Source organism: Taudactylus pleione, unplaced genomic scaffold (genome assembly GCF_031769625.1).
Source record: "Taudactylus pleione unplaced genomic scaffold, aTauple2 ptg000085l, whole genome shotgun sequence".
In the NCBI taxonomy this organism is placed as follows: Eukaryota; Metazoa; Chordata; class Amphibia; order Anura; family Myobatrachidae; genus Taudactylus; species Taudactylus pleione.
The window spans coordinates 10,610,624-10,627,767 of record NW_028284487.1 but is presented as its reverse complement, the minus strand read 5'-3'; the positions used below and the strand labels follow the sequence as shown (position 1 = coordinate 10,627,767).

Here is a 17,144-nt window from a genome sequence, read left to right as displayed (position 1 = left end):
ATCTGATATCAAATCTTGGTGGGACCTAACTTTGTTCAATTTCCTTAAAGTTGAATTTTAGGATAGCTTATCTATATTTAAACTTTGTATAAATCCCATCATCTTCAGTGGTTTCTTTACTCCAAACTAATTTTGAAGCTGTTTCAAATCAGTTTTCAACTGGAGAGATGTTTGTCAAACATTTGAAAATAGGAAAAGTTGCAATAAGAATGCAGTGATCCATCACTTGTGCTATGGTTTTAAGATATTCTGGTTTTAAGAATTTTCTTCTTCAGTGTGCACTAATGAGAGTAAAGGTCTGTTCTTCTTCTCTTCTTAAAACTTAGTCCCCCATAGTAGATTCAATCACCAAAAAAATGTCCTGTTTGATTAATTTGCCTTAGCATTTCTTAGATTTGCCATATTGCTATATTTGAGAAAAAGTTTTCTATGTATGCCATATAGAGAAATGCTGCATCAGCCAAAGGATGACATTTTTGTTTATTCCTAACATGGATTTAAAAATTCTCTGTTTTGTATGTGTCTATGATGTTCTCTAGCAAGTTTCAAGGGCTGCTTACTGTAGCCAATGCATTCATCCCACACTTCATGCACTTTGCCGCTGGATAAAATCCCTTCTTGGCATTTCTTGTAGGACAACAAGAAAAAGCACATTGCCCGTATGGGGATCGAACACATGACCTTGGCTTTATTAGCACCACGCTCTAACAAACTGAGCTAACCGGCCAAACATAAAAGCAACAGCAAACTCAAAAATGCCAAATGTACCTAAAACAGGAGAACATTCAGTATTTCAAAGATCAGCAATATTGAGTAGAGGAAGACTCTCGAACAATGGGTTCCATGGTGTAATGGTGAGCACTTTGGACTTTGAATCCAGTAATCTGATTTCAAATCTTGGTGGGACCTAACTTTGTTCAATTTCCTTAAAGTTGAATTTTAGGATAGCTTATCTATATTTAAACTTTGCATAAATCCCATCATCTTCAGTGGTTTCTTTACTCCAAACTAATTTTGAAACTGTTTCAAATCAGTTTTCAACTGGAGAGATGTTTATCAAACATTTGGAAATAGGAAAAGTTGCAATAAGAATGCAGTGATCCATCACTTGTGCTATGGTTTTAAGATATTCTGGTTTTAAGAATTTTCTTCTTCAGTGTGCACTAATGAGAGTAAAGGTCTGTTCTTCTTCTCTTCTTAAAACTTAGTCCCCCATAGTAGATTCAATCACCAAAAAAATGTCCTGTTTGATTAATTTGCCTTAGCATTTCTTAGATTTGCCATATTGCTATATTTGAGAAAAAGTTTTCTATGTATGCCATATAGAGAAATGCTGCATCAGCCAAAGGATGACATTTTTGTTTATTCCTAACATGGATTTAAAAATTCTCTGTTTTGTATGTGTCTATGATGTTCTCTAGCAAGTTTCAAGGGCTGCTTACTGTAGCCAATGCATTCATCCCACACTTCATGCACTTTGCCGCTGGATAAAATCCCTTCTTGGCATTTCTTGTAGGACAACAAGAAAAAGCACAAGGCCCGTATGGGGATCGAACCCATGACCTTGGCGTTATTAGCACCACGCTCTAACCAACTGAGCTAACCGGCCAAACATAAAAGCATCAGCAAACACAAAAATGCCAAATGTACCTAAAACAGGAGAACATTCAGTATTTCAAAGATCAGCAATATTGAGTAGAGGAAGATTCTCTAATAATGGGTTCCATGGTGTAATTGTAAGCACTTTGGACTTTGAATCCAGTAATCTGATTTCAAATCCTGGTGGGACCTAACTTTGTTCAATTTCCTTAAAGTTGAATTTTAGGATAGCTTATCTATATTTAAACTTTGCATAAATCCCATCATCTTCAGTGGTTTCTTTACTCCAAACTAATTTTGAAACTGTTTCAAATCAGTTTTCAACTGGAGAGATGTTTATCATACATTTGGAAATAGGAAAAGTTGCAATAAGAATGCAGTGATCCATCACTTGTGCTATGGTTTTAAGATATTCTGGTTTTAAGAATTTTCTTCTTCAGTGTGCACTAATGAGAGTAAAGGTCTGTTCTTCTTCTCTTCTTAAAACTTAGTCCCCCATAGTAGATTCAATCACCAAAAAAATGTCCTGTTTGATTAATTTGCCTTAGCATTTCTTAGATTTGCCATATTGCTATATTTGAGAAAAAGTTTTCTATGTATGCCATATAGAGAAATGCTGCATCAGCCAAAGGATGACATTTTTGTTTATTCCTAACATGGATTTAAAAATTCTCTGTTTTGTATGTGTCTATGATGTTCTCTAGCAAGTTTCAAGGGCTGCTTACTGTAGCCAATGCATTCATCCCACACTTCATGCACTTTGCCGCTGGATAAAATCCCTTCTTGGCATTTCTTGTAGGACAACAAGAAAAAGCACATTGCCCGTATGGGGATCGAAAACATGACCTTGGCGTTATTAGCACCACGCTCTAACCAACTGAGCTAACCGGCCAAACATAAAAGCATCAGCAAACTCAAAAATGCCAAATGTACCTAAAACAGGAGAACATTCAGTATTTCAAAGATCAGCAATATTGAGTAGAGGAAGACTCTAGAACAATGGGTTCCATGGTGTAATGGTGAGCACTTTGGACTTTGAATCCAGTAATCTGATATCAAATCTTGGTGGGACCTAACTTTGTTCAATTTCCTTAAAGTTGAATTTTAGGATAGCTTATCTATATTTAAACTTTGTATAAATCCCATCATCTTCAGTGGTTTCTTTACTCCAAACTAATTTTGAAGCTGTTTCAAATCAGTTTTCAACTGGAGAGATGTTTGTCAAACATTTGAAAATAGGAAAAGTTGCAATAAGAATGCAGTGATCCATCACTTGTGCTATGGTTTTAAGATATTCTGGTTTTAAGAATTTTCTTCTTCAGTGTGCACTAATGAGAGTAAAGGTCTGTTCTTCTTCTCTTCTTAAAACTTAGTCCCCCATAGTAGATTCAATCACCAAAAAAATGTCCTGTTTGATTAATTTGCCTTAGCATTTCTTAGATTTGCCATATTGCTATATTTGAGAAAAAGTTTTCTATGTATGCCATATAGAGAAATGCTGCATCAGCCAAAGGATGACATTTTTTTTTATTCCTAACATGGATTTAAAAATTCTCTGTTTTGTATGTGTCTATGATGTTCTCTAGCAAGTTTCAAGGGCTGCTAACTGTAGCCAATGCATTCATCCCACACTTCATGCACTTTGCCGCTGGATAAAATCCCTTCTTGGCATTTCTTGTAGGACAACAAGAAAAATCACATTGCCCATATGGGGATCGAACACATGACCTTGGCTTTATTAGCATCACACTTTAACAAACTGAGCTAACCGGCCAAACATAAAAGCATCAGCAAACTCAAAAATGCCAAATGTACCTAAAACAGGAGAACATTCAGTATTTCAAAGATCAGCAATATTGAGTAGAGGAAGACTCTAGAACAATGGGTTCCATGGTGTAATGGTGAGCACTTTGGACTTTGAATCCAGTAATCTGATATCAAATCTTGGTGGGACCTAACTTTGTTCAATTTCCTTAAAGTTGAATTTTAGGATAGCTTATCTATATTTAAACTTTGTATAAATCCCATCATCTTCAGTGGTTTCTTTACTCCAAACTAATTTTGAAGCTGTTTCAAATCAGTTTTCAACTGGAGAGATGTTTGTCAAACATTTGAAAATAGGAAAAGTTGCAATAAGAATGCAGTGATCCATCACTTGTGCTATGGTTTTAAGATATTCTGGTTTTAAGAATTTTCTTCTTCAGTGTGCACTAATGAGAGTAAAGGTCTGTTCTTCTTCTCTTCTTAAAACTTAGTCCCCCATAGTAGATTCAATCACCAAAAAAATGTCCTGTTTGATTAATTTGCCTTAGCATTTCTTAGATTTGCCATATTGCTATATTTGAGAAAAAGTTTTCTATGTATGCCATATAGAGAAATGCTGCATCAGCCAAAGGATGACATTTTTGTTTATTCCTAACATGGATTTAAAAATTCTCTGTTTTGTATGTGTCTATGATGTTCTCTAGCAAGTTTCAAGGGCTGCTTACTGTAGCCAATGCATTCATCCCACACTTCATGCACTTTGCCGCTGGATAAAATCCCTTCTTGGCATTTCTTGTAGAACAACAAGAAAAAGCACATTGCCCGTATGGGGATCGAAAACATGACCTTGGCGTTATTAGCACCACGCTCTAACCAACTGAGCTAACCGGCCAAACATAAAAGCATCAGCAAACTCAAAAATGCCAAATGTACCTAAAACAGGAGAACATTCAGTATTTCAAAGATCAGCAATATTGAGTAGAGGAAGACTCTAGAACAATGGGTTCCATGGTGTAATGGTGAGCACTTTGGACTTTGAATCCAGTAATCTGATATCAAATCTTGGTGGGACCTAACTTTGTTCAATTTCCTTAAAGTTGAATTTTAGGATAGCTTATCTATATTTAAACTTTGTATAAATCCCATCATCTTCAGTGGTTTCTTTACTCCAAACTAATTTTGAAGCTGTTTCAAATCAGTTTTCAACTGGAGAGATGTTTGTCAAACATTTGAAAATAGGAAAAGTTGCAATAAGAATGCAGTGATCCATCACTTGTGCTATGGTTTTAAGATATTCTGGTTTTAAGAATTTTCTTCTTCAGTGTGCACTAATGAGAGTAAAGGTCTGTTCTTCTTCTCTTCTTAAAACTTAGTCCCCCATAGTAGATTCAATCACCAAATAAATGTCCTGATTGATTAATTTGCCTTAGCATTTCTTAGATTTGCCATATTGCTATATTTGAGAAAAAGTTTTCTATGTATGCCATATAGAGAAATGCTGCATCAGCCAAAGGATGACATTTTTCTTTATTCCTAACATGGATTTAAAAATTCTGTGTTTTGTATGTGTCTATGATGTTCTCTAGCAAGTTTCAAGGGCTGCTTACTGTAGCCAATGCATTCATCCCACACTTCATGCACTTTGCCGCTGGATAAAATCCCTTCTTGGCATTTCTTGTAGGACAACAAGAAAAAGCACATGGCCCGTATGGGGATCAAACCCATGACCTTGGCGTTATTAGCACCACGCTCTAACCAACTGAGCTAACCGGCCAAACATAAAAGCATCAGCAAACACAAAAATGCCAAATGTACCTAAAACAGGAGAACATTCAGTATTTCAAAGATCAGCAATATTGAGTAGAGGAAGACTCTCTAATAATGGGTTCCATGGTGTAATGGTGAGCACTTTGGACTTTGAATCCAGTAATCTGATTTCAAATCTTGGTGGGACCTAACTTTGTTCAATTTCCTTAAAGTTGAATTTTAGGATAGCTTATCTATATTTAAACTTTGTATAAATCCCATTATCTTCAGTGGTTTCTTTACTCCAAACTAATTTTGAAGCTGTTTCAAATCAGTTTTCAACTGGAGAGATGTTTATCAAACATTTGGAAATAGGAAAAGTTGCAATAAGAATGCAGTGATCCATCACTTGTGCTATGGTTTTAAGATATTCTGGTTTTAAGAATTTTCTTCTTCAGTGTGCACTAATGAGAGTAAAGGTCTGTTCTTCTTCTCTTCTTAAAACTTAGTCCCCCATAGTAGATTCAATCACCAAAAAAATGTCCTGTTTGATTAATTTGCCTTAGCATTTCTTAGATTTGCCATATTGCTATATTTGAGAAAAAGTTTTCTATGTATGCCATATAGAGAAATGCTGCATCAGCCAAAGGATGACATTTTTGTTTATTCCTAACATGGATTTAAAAATTCTCTGTTTTGTATGTGTCTATGATGTTCTCTAGCAAGTTTCAAGGGCTGCTTACTGTAGCCAATGCATTCATCCCACACTTCATGCACTTTGCCGCTGGATAAAATCCCTTCTTGGCATTTCTTGTAGGACAACAAGAAAAAGCACATTGCCCGTATGGGGATCGAACACATGACCTTGGCTTTATTAGCACCACGCTCTAACAAACTGAGCTAACCGGCCAAACATAAAAGCAACAGCAAACTCAAAAATGCCAAATGTACCTAAAACAGGAGAACATTCAGTATTTCAAAGATCAGCAATATTGAGTAGAGGAAGACTCTCGAACAATGGTTTCCATGGTGTAATGGTGAGCACTTTGGACTTTGAATCCAGTAATCTGATTTCAAATCTTGGTGGGACCTAACTTTGTTCAATTTCCTTAAAGTTGAATTTTAGGATAGCTTATCTATATTTAAACTTTGCATAAATCCCATCATCTTCAGTGGTTTCTTTACTCCAAACTAATTTTGAAACTGTTTCAAATCAGTTTTCAACTGGAGAGATGTTTATCAAACATTTGGAAATAGGAAAAGTTGCAATAAGAATGCAGTGATCCATCACTTGTGCTATGGTTTTAAGATATTCTGGTTTTAAGAATTTTCTTCTTCAGTGTGCACTAATGAGAGTAAAGGTCTGTTCTTCTTCTCTTCTTAAAACTTAGTCCCCCATAGTAGATTCAATCACCAAAAAAATGTCCTGTTTGATTAATTTGCCTTAGCATTTCTTAGATTTGCCATATTGCTATATTTGAGAAAAAGTTTTCTATGTATGCCATATAGAGAAATGCTGCATCAGCCAAAGGATGAAATTTTTGTTTATTCCTAACATGGATTTAAAAATTCTCTGTTTTGTATGTGTCTATGATGTTCTCTAGCAAGTTTCAAGGGCTGCTTACTGTAGCCAATGCATTCATCCCACACTTCATGCACTTTGCCGCTGGATAAAATCCCTTCTTGGCATTTCTTGTAGGACAACAAGAAAAAGCACATTGCCCGTATGGGGATCGAAAACATGACCTTGGCGTTATTAGCACCACGCTCTAACCAACTGAGCTAACCGGCCAAACATAAAAGCATCAGCAAACTCAAAAATGCCAAATGTACCTAAAACAGGAGAACATTCAGTATTTCAAAGATCAGCAATATTGAGTAGAGGAAGACTCTAGAACAATGGGTTCCATGGTGTAATGGTGAGCACTTTGGACTTTGAATCCAGTAATCTGATATCAAATCTTGGTGGGACCTAACTTTGTTCAATTTCCTTAAAGTTGAATTTTAGGATAGCTTATCTATATTTAAACTTTGTATAAATCCCATCATCTTCAGTGGTTTCTTTACTCCAAACTAATTTTGAAGCTGTTTCAAATCAGTTTTCAACTGGAGAGATGTTTGTCAAACATTTGAAAATAGGAAAAGTTGCAATAAGAATGCAGTGATCCATCACTTGTGCTATGGTTTTAAGATATTCTGGTTTTAAGAATTTTCTTCTTCAGTGTGCACTAATGAGAGTAAAGGTCTGTTCTTCTTCTCTTCTTAAAACTTAGTCCCCCATAGTAGATTCAATCACCAAAAAAATGTCCTGTTTGATTAATTTGCCTTAGCATTTCTTAGATTTGCCATATTGCTATATTTGAGAAAAAGTTTTCTATGTATGCCATATAGAGAAATGCTGCATCAGCCAAAGGATATTTTTGTTTATTCCTAACATGGATTTAAAAATTCTCTGTTTTGTATGTGTCTATGATGTTCTCTAGCAAGTTTCAAGGGCTGCTTACTGTAGCCAATGCATTCATCCCACACTTCATGCACTTTGCCGCTGGATAAAATCCCTTCTTGGCATTTCTTGTAGGACAACAAGAAAAAGCACATTGCCCGTATGGGGATCGAAAACATGACCTTGGCGTTATTAGCACCACGCTCTAACCAACTGAGCTAACCGGCCAAACATAAAAGCATCAGCAAACTCAAAAATGCCAAATGTACCTAAAACAGGAGAACATTCGGTATTTCAAAGATCAGCAATATTGAGTAGAGGAAGACTCTAGAACAATGGGTTCCATGGTGTAATGGTGAGCACTTTGGACTTTGAATCCAGTAATCTGATATCAAATCTTGGTGGGACCTAACTTTGTTCAATTTCCTTAAAGTTGAATTTTAGGATAGCTTATCTATATTTAAACTTTGTATAAATCCCATCATCTTCAGTGGTTTCTTTACTCCAAACTAATTTTGAAACTGTTTCAAATCAGTTTTCAACTGGAGAGATGTTTGTCAAACATTTGAAAATAGGAAAAGTTGCAATAAGAATGCAGTGATCCATCACTTGTGCTATGGTTTTAAGATATTCTGGTTTTAAGAATTTTCTTCTTCAGTGTGCACTAATGAGAGTAAAGGTCTGTTCTTCTTCTCTTCTTAAAACTTAGTCCCCCATAGTAGATTCAATCACCAAATAAATGTCGTGATTGATTAATTTGCCTTAGCATTTCTTAGATTTGCCATATTGCTATATTTGAGAAAAAGTTTTCTATGTATGCCATATAGAGAAATGCTGCATCAGCCAAAGGATGACATTTTTCTTTATTCCTAACATGGATTTAAAAATTCTGTGTTTTGTATGTGTCTATGATGTTCTCTAGCAAGTTTCAAGGGCTGCTAACTGTTGCCAATGCATTCATCCCACACTTCATGCACTGGATAAAATCCCTTCTTGGCATTTCTTGTAGGACAACAAGAAAAAGCACATGGCCCGTATGGGGATCAAACCCATGACCTTGGCGTTATTAGCACCACGCTCTAACCAACTGAGCTAACCGGCCAAACATAAAAGCATCAGCAAACACAAAAATGCCAAATGTACCTAAAACAGGAGAACATTCAGTATTTCAAAGATCAGCAATATTGAGTAGAGGAAGACTCTCTAATAATGGGTTCCATGGTGTAATGGTGAGCACTTTGGACTTTGAATCCAGTAATCTGATTTCAAATCTTGGTGGGACCTAACTTTGTTCAATTTCCTTAAAGTTGAATTTTAGGATAGCTTATCTATATTTAAACTTTGTATAAATCCCATTATCTTCAGTGGTTTCTTTACTCCAAACTAATTTTGAAGCTGTTTCAAATCAGTTTTCAACTGGAGAGATGTTTGTCAAACATTTGAAATAAGGAAAAGTTGCAATAAGAATGCAGTGATCCATCACTTGTGCTATGGTTTTAAGATATTCTGGTTTTAAGAATTTTCTTCTTCAGTGTGCACTAATGAGAGTAAAGGTCTGTTCTTCTTCTCTTCTTAAAACTTAGTCCCCCATAGTAGATTCAATCACCAAATAAATGTCCTGATTGATTAATTAGCCTTAGCATTTCTTAGATTTGCCATATTGCTATATTTGAGAAAAAGTTTTCTATGTATGCCATATAGAGAAATGCTGCATCAGCCAAAGGATGACATTTTTTTTTATTCCTAACATGGATTTAAAAATTCTCTGTTTTGTATGTGTCTATGATGTTCTCTAGCAAGTTTCAAGGGCTGCTAACTGTTGCCAATGCATTCATCCCACACTTCATGCACTTTGCCGCTGGATAAAATCCCTTCTTGGCATTTCTTGTAGGACAACAAGAAAAAGCACTTGGCCCGTATGGTGATCGAACACATGACCTTGGCGTTATTAGCACCACGCTCTAACCAACTGAGCTAACCGGCCAAACATAAAAGCATCAGCAAACACAAAAATGCCAAATGTACCTAAAACAGGAGAACATTCAGTATTTCAAAGATCAGCAATATTGAGTAGAGGAAGACTCTAGAACAATGGGTTCCATGGTGTAATGGTGAGCACTTTGGACTTTGAATCCAGTAATCTGATATCAAGTCTTGGTGGGACCTAACTTTGTTCAATTTCCTTAAAGTTGAATTTTAGGATAGCTTATCTATATTTAAACTTTGTATGAATCCCATCATCTTCAGTGGTTTCTTTACTCCAAACTAATTTTGAAGCTGTTTCAAATCAGTTTTCAACTGGAGAGATGTTTGTCAAACATTTGAAAATAGGAAAAGTTGCAATAAGAATGCAGTGATCCATCACTTGTGCTATGGTTTTAAGATATTCTGGTTTTAAGAATTTTCTTCTTTAGTGTGCACTAATGAGAGTAAAGGTCGGTTCTTCTTCTCTTCTTAAAACTTAGTCCCCCATAGTAGATTCAATCACCAAATAAATGTCGTGATTGATTAATTTGCCTTAGCATTTCTTAGATTTGCCATATTGCTATATTTGAGAAAAAGTTTTCTATGTATGCCATATAGAGAAATGCTGCATCAGCCAAAGGATGACATTTTTCTTTATTCCTAACATGGATTTAAAAATTCTGTGTTTTGTATGTGTCTATGATGTTCTCTAGCAAGTTTCAAGGGCTGCTTACTGTAGCCAATGCATTCATCCCACACTTCATGCACTTTGCCGCTGGATAAAATCCCTTCTTGGCATTTCTTGTAGGACAACAAGAAAAAGCACATGGCCCGTATGGGGATCAAACCCATGACCTTGGCGTTATTAGCACCACGCTCTAACCAACTGAGCTAACCGGCCAAACATAAAAGCATCAGCAAACACAAAAATGCCAAATGTACCTAAAACAGGAGAACATTCAGTATTTCAAAGATCAGCAATATTGAGTAGAGGAAGACTCTCTAATAATGGGTTCCATGGTGTAATGGTGAGCACTTTGGACTTTGAATCCAGTAATCTGATATCAAATCTTGGTGGGACCTAACTTTGTTCAATTTCCTTAAAGTTGAATTTTAGGATAGCTTATCTATATTTAAACTTTGTATAAATCCCCTCATCTTCAGTGGTTTCTTTACTCCAAACTAATTTTGAAGCTGTTTCAAATCAGTTTTCAACTGGAGAGATGTTTGTCAAACATTTGAATATAGGAAAAGTTGCAATAAGAATGCAGTGATCCATCACTTGTGCTATGGTTTTAAGATATTCTGGTTTTAAGAATTTTCTTCTTCAGTGTGCACTAATGAGAGTAAAGTTCTGTTCTTCTTCTCTTCTTAAAACTTAGTCCCCCATAGTAGATTCAGTCACCAAATAAATGTCCTGATTGATTAATTTGCCTTAGCATTTCTTAGATTTGCCATATTGCTATATTTGAGAAAAAGTTTTCTATGTATGCCATATAGAGAAATGCTGCATCAGCCAAAGGATGACATTTTTGTTTATTCCTAACATGGATTTAAAAATTCTCTGTTTTGTATGTGTCTATGATGTTCTCTAGCAAGTTTCAAGGGCTGCTTACTGTAGCCAATGCATTCATCCCACACTTCATGCACTTTGCCGCTGGATAAAATCCCTTCTTGGCATTTCTTGTAGGACAACAAGAAAAAGCACATTGCCCGTATGGGGATCGAACACATGACCTTGGCTTTATTAGCACCACGCTCTAACAAACTGAGCTAACCGGCCAAACATAAAAGCAACACCAAACTCAAAAATGCCAAATGTACCTAAAACAGGAGAACATTCAGTATTTCAAAGATCAGCAATATTGAGTAGAGGAAGACTCTCGAACAATGGGTTCCATGGTGTAATGGTGAGCACTTTGGACTTTGAATCCAGTAATCTGATTTCAAATCTTGGTGGGATCTAACTTTGTTCAATTTCCTTAAAGTTGAATTTTAGGATAGCTTATCTATATTTAAACTTTGCATAAATCCCATCATCTTCAGTGGTTCTTTACTCCAAACTAATTTTGAAACTGTTTCAAATCAGTTTTCAACTGGAGAGATGTTTATCAAACATTTGGAAATAGGAAAAGTTGCAATAAGAATGCAGTGATCCATCACTTGTGCTATGGTTTTAAGATATTCTGGTTTTAAGAATTTTCTTCTTCAGTGTGCACTAATGAGAGTAAAGGTCTGTTCTTCTTCTCTTCTTAAAACTTAGTCCCCCATAGTAGATTCAATCACCAAAAAAATGTCCTGTTTGATTAATTTGCCTTAGCATTTCTTAGATTTGCCATATTGCTATATTTGAGAAAAAGTTTTCTATGTATGCCATATAGAGAAATGCTGCATCAGCCAAAGGATGACATTTTTGTTTATTCCTAACATGGATTTAAAAATTCTCTGTTTTGTATGTGTCTATGATGTTCTCTAGCAAGTTTCAAGGGCTGCTTACTGTAGCCAATGCATTCATCCCACACTTCATGCACTTTGCCGCTGGATAAAATCCCTTCTTGGCATTTCTTGTAGGACAACAAGAAAAAGCACATTGCCCGTATGGGGATCGAAAACATGACCTTGGCGTTATTAGCACCACGCTCTAACCAACTGAGCTAACCAGCCAAACATAAAAGCATCAGCAAACTCAAAAATGCCAAATGTACCTAAAACAGGAGAACATTCAGTATTTCAATGATCAGCAATATTGAGTAGAGGAAGACTCTCGAACAATGGGTTCCATGGTGTAATGGTGAGCACTTTGGACTTTGAATCCAGTAATCTGATTTCAAATCTTGGTGGGACCTAACTTTGTTCAATTTCCTTAAAGTTGAATTTTAGGATAGCTTATCTATATTTAAACTTTGCATAAATCCCATCATCTTCAGTGGTTTCTTTACTCCAAACTAATTTTGAAACTGTTTCAAATCAGTTTTCAACTGGAGAAATGTTTATCAAACATTTGGAAATAGGAAAAGTTGCAATAAGAATGCAGTGATCCATCACTTGTGCTATGGTTTTAAGATATTCTGGTTTTAAGAATTTTCTTCTTCAGTGTGCACTAATGAGAGTAAAGGTCTGTTCTTCTTCTCTTCTTAAAACTTAGTCCCCCATAGTAGATTCAATCACCAAAAAAATGTCCTGTTTGATTAATTTGCCTTAGCATTTCTTAGATTTGCCATATTGCTATATTTGAGAAAAAGTTTTCTATGTATGCCATATAGAGAAATGCTGCATCAGCCAAAGGATGACATTTTTGTTTATTCCTAACATGGATTTAAAAATTCTCTGTTTTGTATGTGTCTATGATGTTCTCTAGCAAGTTTCAAGGGCTGCTTACTGTAGCCAATGCATTCATCCCACACTTCATGCACTTTGCCGCTGGATAAAATCCCTTCTTGGCATTTCTTGTAGGACAACAAGAAAAAGCACATTGCCCGTATGGGGATCGAAAACATGACCTTGGCGTTATTAGCACCACGCTCTAACCAACTGAGCTAACCGGCCAAACATAAAAGCATCAGCAAACTCAAAAATGCCAAATGTACCTAAAACAGGAGAACATTCAGTATTTCAAAGATCAGCAATATTGAGTAGAGGAAGACTCTAGAACAATGGGTTCCATGGTGTAATGGTGAGCACTTTGGACTTTGAATCCAGTAATCTGATATCAAATCTTGGTGGGACCTAACTTTGTTCAATTTCCTTAAAGTTGAATTTTAGGATAGCTTATCTATATTTAAACTTTGTATAAATCCCATCATCTTCAGTGGTTTCTTTACTCCAAACTAATTTTGAAGCTGTTTCAAATCAGTTTTCAACTGGAGAGATGTTTGTCAAACATTTGAAAATAGGAAAAGTTGCAATAAGAATGCAGTGATCCATCACTTGTGCTATAGTTTTAAGATATTCTGGTTTTAAGAATTTTCTTCTTCAGTGTGCACTAATGAGAGTAAAGGTCTGTTCTTCTTCTCTTCTTAAAACTTAGTCCCCCATAGTAGATTCAATCACCAAATAAATGTCCTGATTGATTAATTTGCCTTAGCATTTCTTAGATTTGCCATATTGCTATATTTGAGAAAAAGTTTTCTATGTATGCCATATAGAGAAATGCTGCATCAGCCAAAGGATGACATTTTTCTTTATTCCTAACATGGATTTAAAAATTCTGTGTTTTGTATGTGTCTATGATGTTCTCTAGCAAGTTTCAAGGGCTGCTTACTGTAGCCAATGCATTCATCCCACACTTCATGCACTTTGCCGCTGGATAAAATCCCTTCTTGGCATTTCTTGTAGGACAACAAGAAAAAGCACATGGCCCGTATGGGGATCAAACCCATGACCTTGGCGTTATTAGCACCACGCTCTAACCAACTGAGCTAACCGGCCAAACATAAAAGCATCAGCAAACACAAAAATGCCAAATGTACCTAAAACAGGAGAACATTCAGTATTTCAAAGATCAGCAATATTGAGTAGAGGAAGACTCTCTAATAATGGGTTCCATGGTGTAATGGTGAGCACTTTGGACTTTGAATCCAGTAATCTGATTTCAAATCTTGGTGGGACCTAACTTTGTTCAATTTCCTTAAAGTTGAATTTTAGGATAGCTTATCTATATTTAAACTTTGTATAAATCCCATTATCTTCAGTGGTTTCTTTACTCCAAACTAATTTTGAAGCTGTTTCAAATCAGTTTTCAACTGGAGAGATGTTTGTCAAACATTTGAAATAAGGAAAAGTTGCAATAAGAATGCAGTGATCCATCACTTGTGCTATGGTTATAAGATATTCTGGTTTTAAGAATTTTCTTCTTCAGTGTGCACTAATGAGAGTAAAGGTCTGTTCTTCTTCTCTTCTTAAAACTTAGTCCCCCATAGTAGATTCAATCACCAAATAAATGTCCTGATTGATTAATTAGCCTTAGCAATTCTTAGATTTGCCATATTGCTATATTTGAGAAAAAGTTTTCTATGTATGCCATATAGAGAAATGCTGCATCAGCCAAAGGATGACATTTTTGTTTATTCCTAACATGGATTTAAAAATTCTCTGTTTTGTATGTGTCTATGATGTTCTCTAGCAAGTTTCAAGGGCTGCTAACTGTTGCCAATGCATTCATCCCACACTTCATGCACTTTGCCGCTGGATAAAATCCCTTCTTGGCATTTCTTGTAGGACAACAAGAAAAAGCACATGGCCCGTATGGGGATCGAACACATGACCTTGGCGTTATTAGCACCACGCTCTAACCAACTGAGCTAACCGGCCAAACATAAAAGCATCAGCAAACACAAAAATGCCAAATGTACCTAAAACAGGAGAACATTCAGTATTTCAAAGATCAGCAATATTGAGTAGAGGAAGACTCTAGAACAATGGGTTCCATGGTGTAATGGTGAGCACTTTGGACTTTGAATCCAGTAATCTGATATCAAGTCTTGGTGGGACCTAACTTTGTTCAATTTCCTTAAAGTTGAATTTTAGGATAGCTTATCTATATTTAAACTTTGTATAAATCCCATTATCTTCAGTGGTTTCTTTACTCCAAACTAATTTTGAAGCTGTTTCAAATCAGTTTTCAACTGGAGAGATGTTTGTCAAACATTTGAAAATAGGAAAAGTTGCAATAAGAATGCAGTGATCCATCACTTGTGCTATGGTTTTAAGATATTCTGGTTTTAAGAATTTTCTTCTTTAGTATGCACTAATGAGAGTAAAGGTCTGTTCTTCTTCTCTTCTTAAAACTTAGTCCCCCATAGTAGATTCAATCACCAAATAAATGTCCTGATTGATTAATTAGCCTTAGCATTTCTTAGATTTGCCATATTGCTATATTTGAGAAAAAGTTTTCTATGTATGCCATATAGAGAAATGCTGCATCAGCCAAAGGATGACATTTTTGTTTATTCCTAACATGGATTTAAAAATTCTCTGTTTTGTATGTGTCTATGATGTTCTCTAGCAAGTTTCAAGGTCTGCTAACTGTAGCCAATGCATTCATCCCACACTTCATGCACTTTGCCGCTGGATAAAATCCCTTCTTGGCATTTCTTGTTGGACAACAAGAAAAAGCACATGGCCCGAATGGGGATCGAACACATGACCTTGGCGTTAATAGCACCACGCTCTAACCAACTGAGCTAACCGGCCAAACATAAAAGCATCAGCAAACACAAAAATGCCAAATGTACCTAAAACAGGAGAACATTCAGTATTTCAAAGATCAGCAATATTGAGTAGAGGAAGACTCTAGAACAATGGGTTCCATGGTGTAATGGTGAGCACTTTGGACTTTGAATCCAGTAATCTGATATCAAATCTTGGTGGGACCTAACTTTGTTCAATTTCCTTAAAGTTGAATTTTAGGATAGCTTATCTATATTTAAACTTTGTATAAATCCCATCATCTTCAGTGGTTTCTTTACTCCAAACTAATTTTGAAGCTGTTTCAAATCAGTTTTCAACTGGAGAGATGTTTGTCAAACATTTGAAAATAGGAAAAGTTGCAATAAGAATGCAGTGATCCATCACTTGTGCTATGGTTTTAAGATATTCTGGTTTTAAGAATTTTCTTCTTCAGTGTGCACTAATGAGAGTAAAGGTTTGTTCTTCTTCTCTTCTTAAAACTTAGTCCCCCATAGTAGATTCAATCACCAAAAAAATGTCCTGTTTGATTAATTTGCCTTAGCATTTCTTAGATTTGCCATATTGCTATATTTGAGAAAAAGTTTTCTATGTATGCCATATAGAGAAATGCTGCATCAGCCAAAGGATGACATTTTTGTTTATTCCTAACATGGATTTAAAAATTCTCTGTTTTGTATGTGTCTATGATGTTCTCTAGCAAGTTTCAAGGGCTGCTTACTGTAGCCAATGCATTCATCCCACACTTCATGCACTTTGCCGCTGGATAAAATCCCTTCTTGGCATTTCTTGTAGGACAACAAGAAAAAGCACATTGCCCGTATGGGGATCGAAAACATGACCTTGGCGTTATTAGCACCACGCTCTAACCAACTGAGCTAACCGGCCAAACATAAAAGCATCAGCAAACTCAAAAATGCCAAATGTACCTAAAACAGGAGAACATTCAGTATTTCAAAGATCAGCAATATTGAGTAGAGGAAGACTCTAGAACAATGGGTTCCATGGTGTAATGGTGAGCACTTTGGACTTTGAATCCAGTAATCTGATATCAAATCTTGGTGGGACCTAACTTTGTTCAATTTCCTTAAAGTTGAATTTTAGGATAGCTTATCTATATTTAAACTTTGTATAAATCCCATTATCTTCAGTGGTTTCTTTACTCCAAACTAATTTTGAAGCTGTTTCAAATCAGTTTTCAACTGGAGAGATGTTTGTCATACATTTGAAAATAGGAAAAGTTGCAATAAGAATGCAGTGATCCATCACTTGTGCTATGGTTTTAAGATATTCTGGTTTTAAGAATTTTCTTCTTCAGTGTGCACTAATGAGAGTAAAGGTCTGTTCTTCTTCTCTTCTTAAAACTTAGTCCCCCATAGTAGATTCAATCACCAAATAAATGTCCTGATTGATTAATTTGCCTTAGCATTTCTTAGATTTG

The 17,144-nt window shown here is 35.8% G+C and overlaps 7 non-coding genes across 7 annotated transcripts; all 7 read right to left on the bottom strand.

Annotated features, from left to right (window-relative positions):
• Positions 1-1,535: 1,535 nt before the first annotated feature.
• TRNAI-AAU (transfer RNA isoleucine (anticodon AAU)) lies at positions 1,536-1,609 on the bottom strand. The gene has a single exon. It is a non-coding gene; the product is annotated as a tRNA-Ile (tRNA).
• A 3,454-nt stretch (positions 1,610-5,063) lies between these two features.
• Positions 5,064-5,137, bottom strand: TRNAI-AAU (transfer RNA isoleucine (anticodon AAU)). Its single transcript has one exon. It is a non-coding gene; the product is annotated as a tRNA-Ile (tRNA).
• A 3,443-nt stretch (positions 5,138-8,580) lies between these two features.
• TRNAI-AAU (transfer RNA isoleucine (anticodon AAU)) lies at positions 8,581-8,654 on the bottom strand. Its single transcript has one exon. It is a non-coding gene; the product is annotated as a tRNA-Ile (tRNA).
• Positions 8,655-10,344: 1,690 nt separating this feature from the next.
• Positions 10,345-10,418, bottom strand: TRNAI-AAU (transfer RNA isoleucine (anticodon AAU)). The gene has a single exon. It is a non-coding gene; the product is annotated as a tRNA-Ile (tRNA).
• A 3,453-nt stretch (positions 10,419-13,871) lies between these two features.
• On the bottom strand, positions 13,872-13,945 carry TRNAI-AAU (transfer RNA isoleucine (anticodon AAU)). The gene has a single exon. It is a non-coding gene; the product is annotated as a tRNA-Ile (tRNA).
• An 808-nt stretch (positions 13,946-14,753) lies between these two features.
• TRNAI-AAU (transfer RNA isoleucine (anticodon AAU)) lies at positions 14,754-14,827 on the bottom strand. Its single transcript has one exon. It is a non-coding gene; the product is annotated as a tRNA-Ile (tRNA).
• Positions 14,828-15,635: 808 nt separating this feature from the next.
• Positions 15,636-15,709, bottom strand: TRNAN-AUU (transfer RNA asparagine (anticodon AUU)). The gene has a single exon. It is a non-coding gene; the product is annotated as a tRNA-Asn (tRNA).
• Between the last annotated feature and the right edge of the window lie 1,435 nt (positions 15,710-17,144).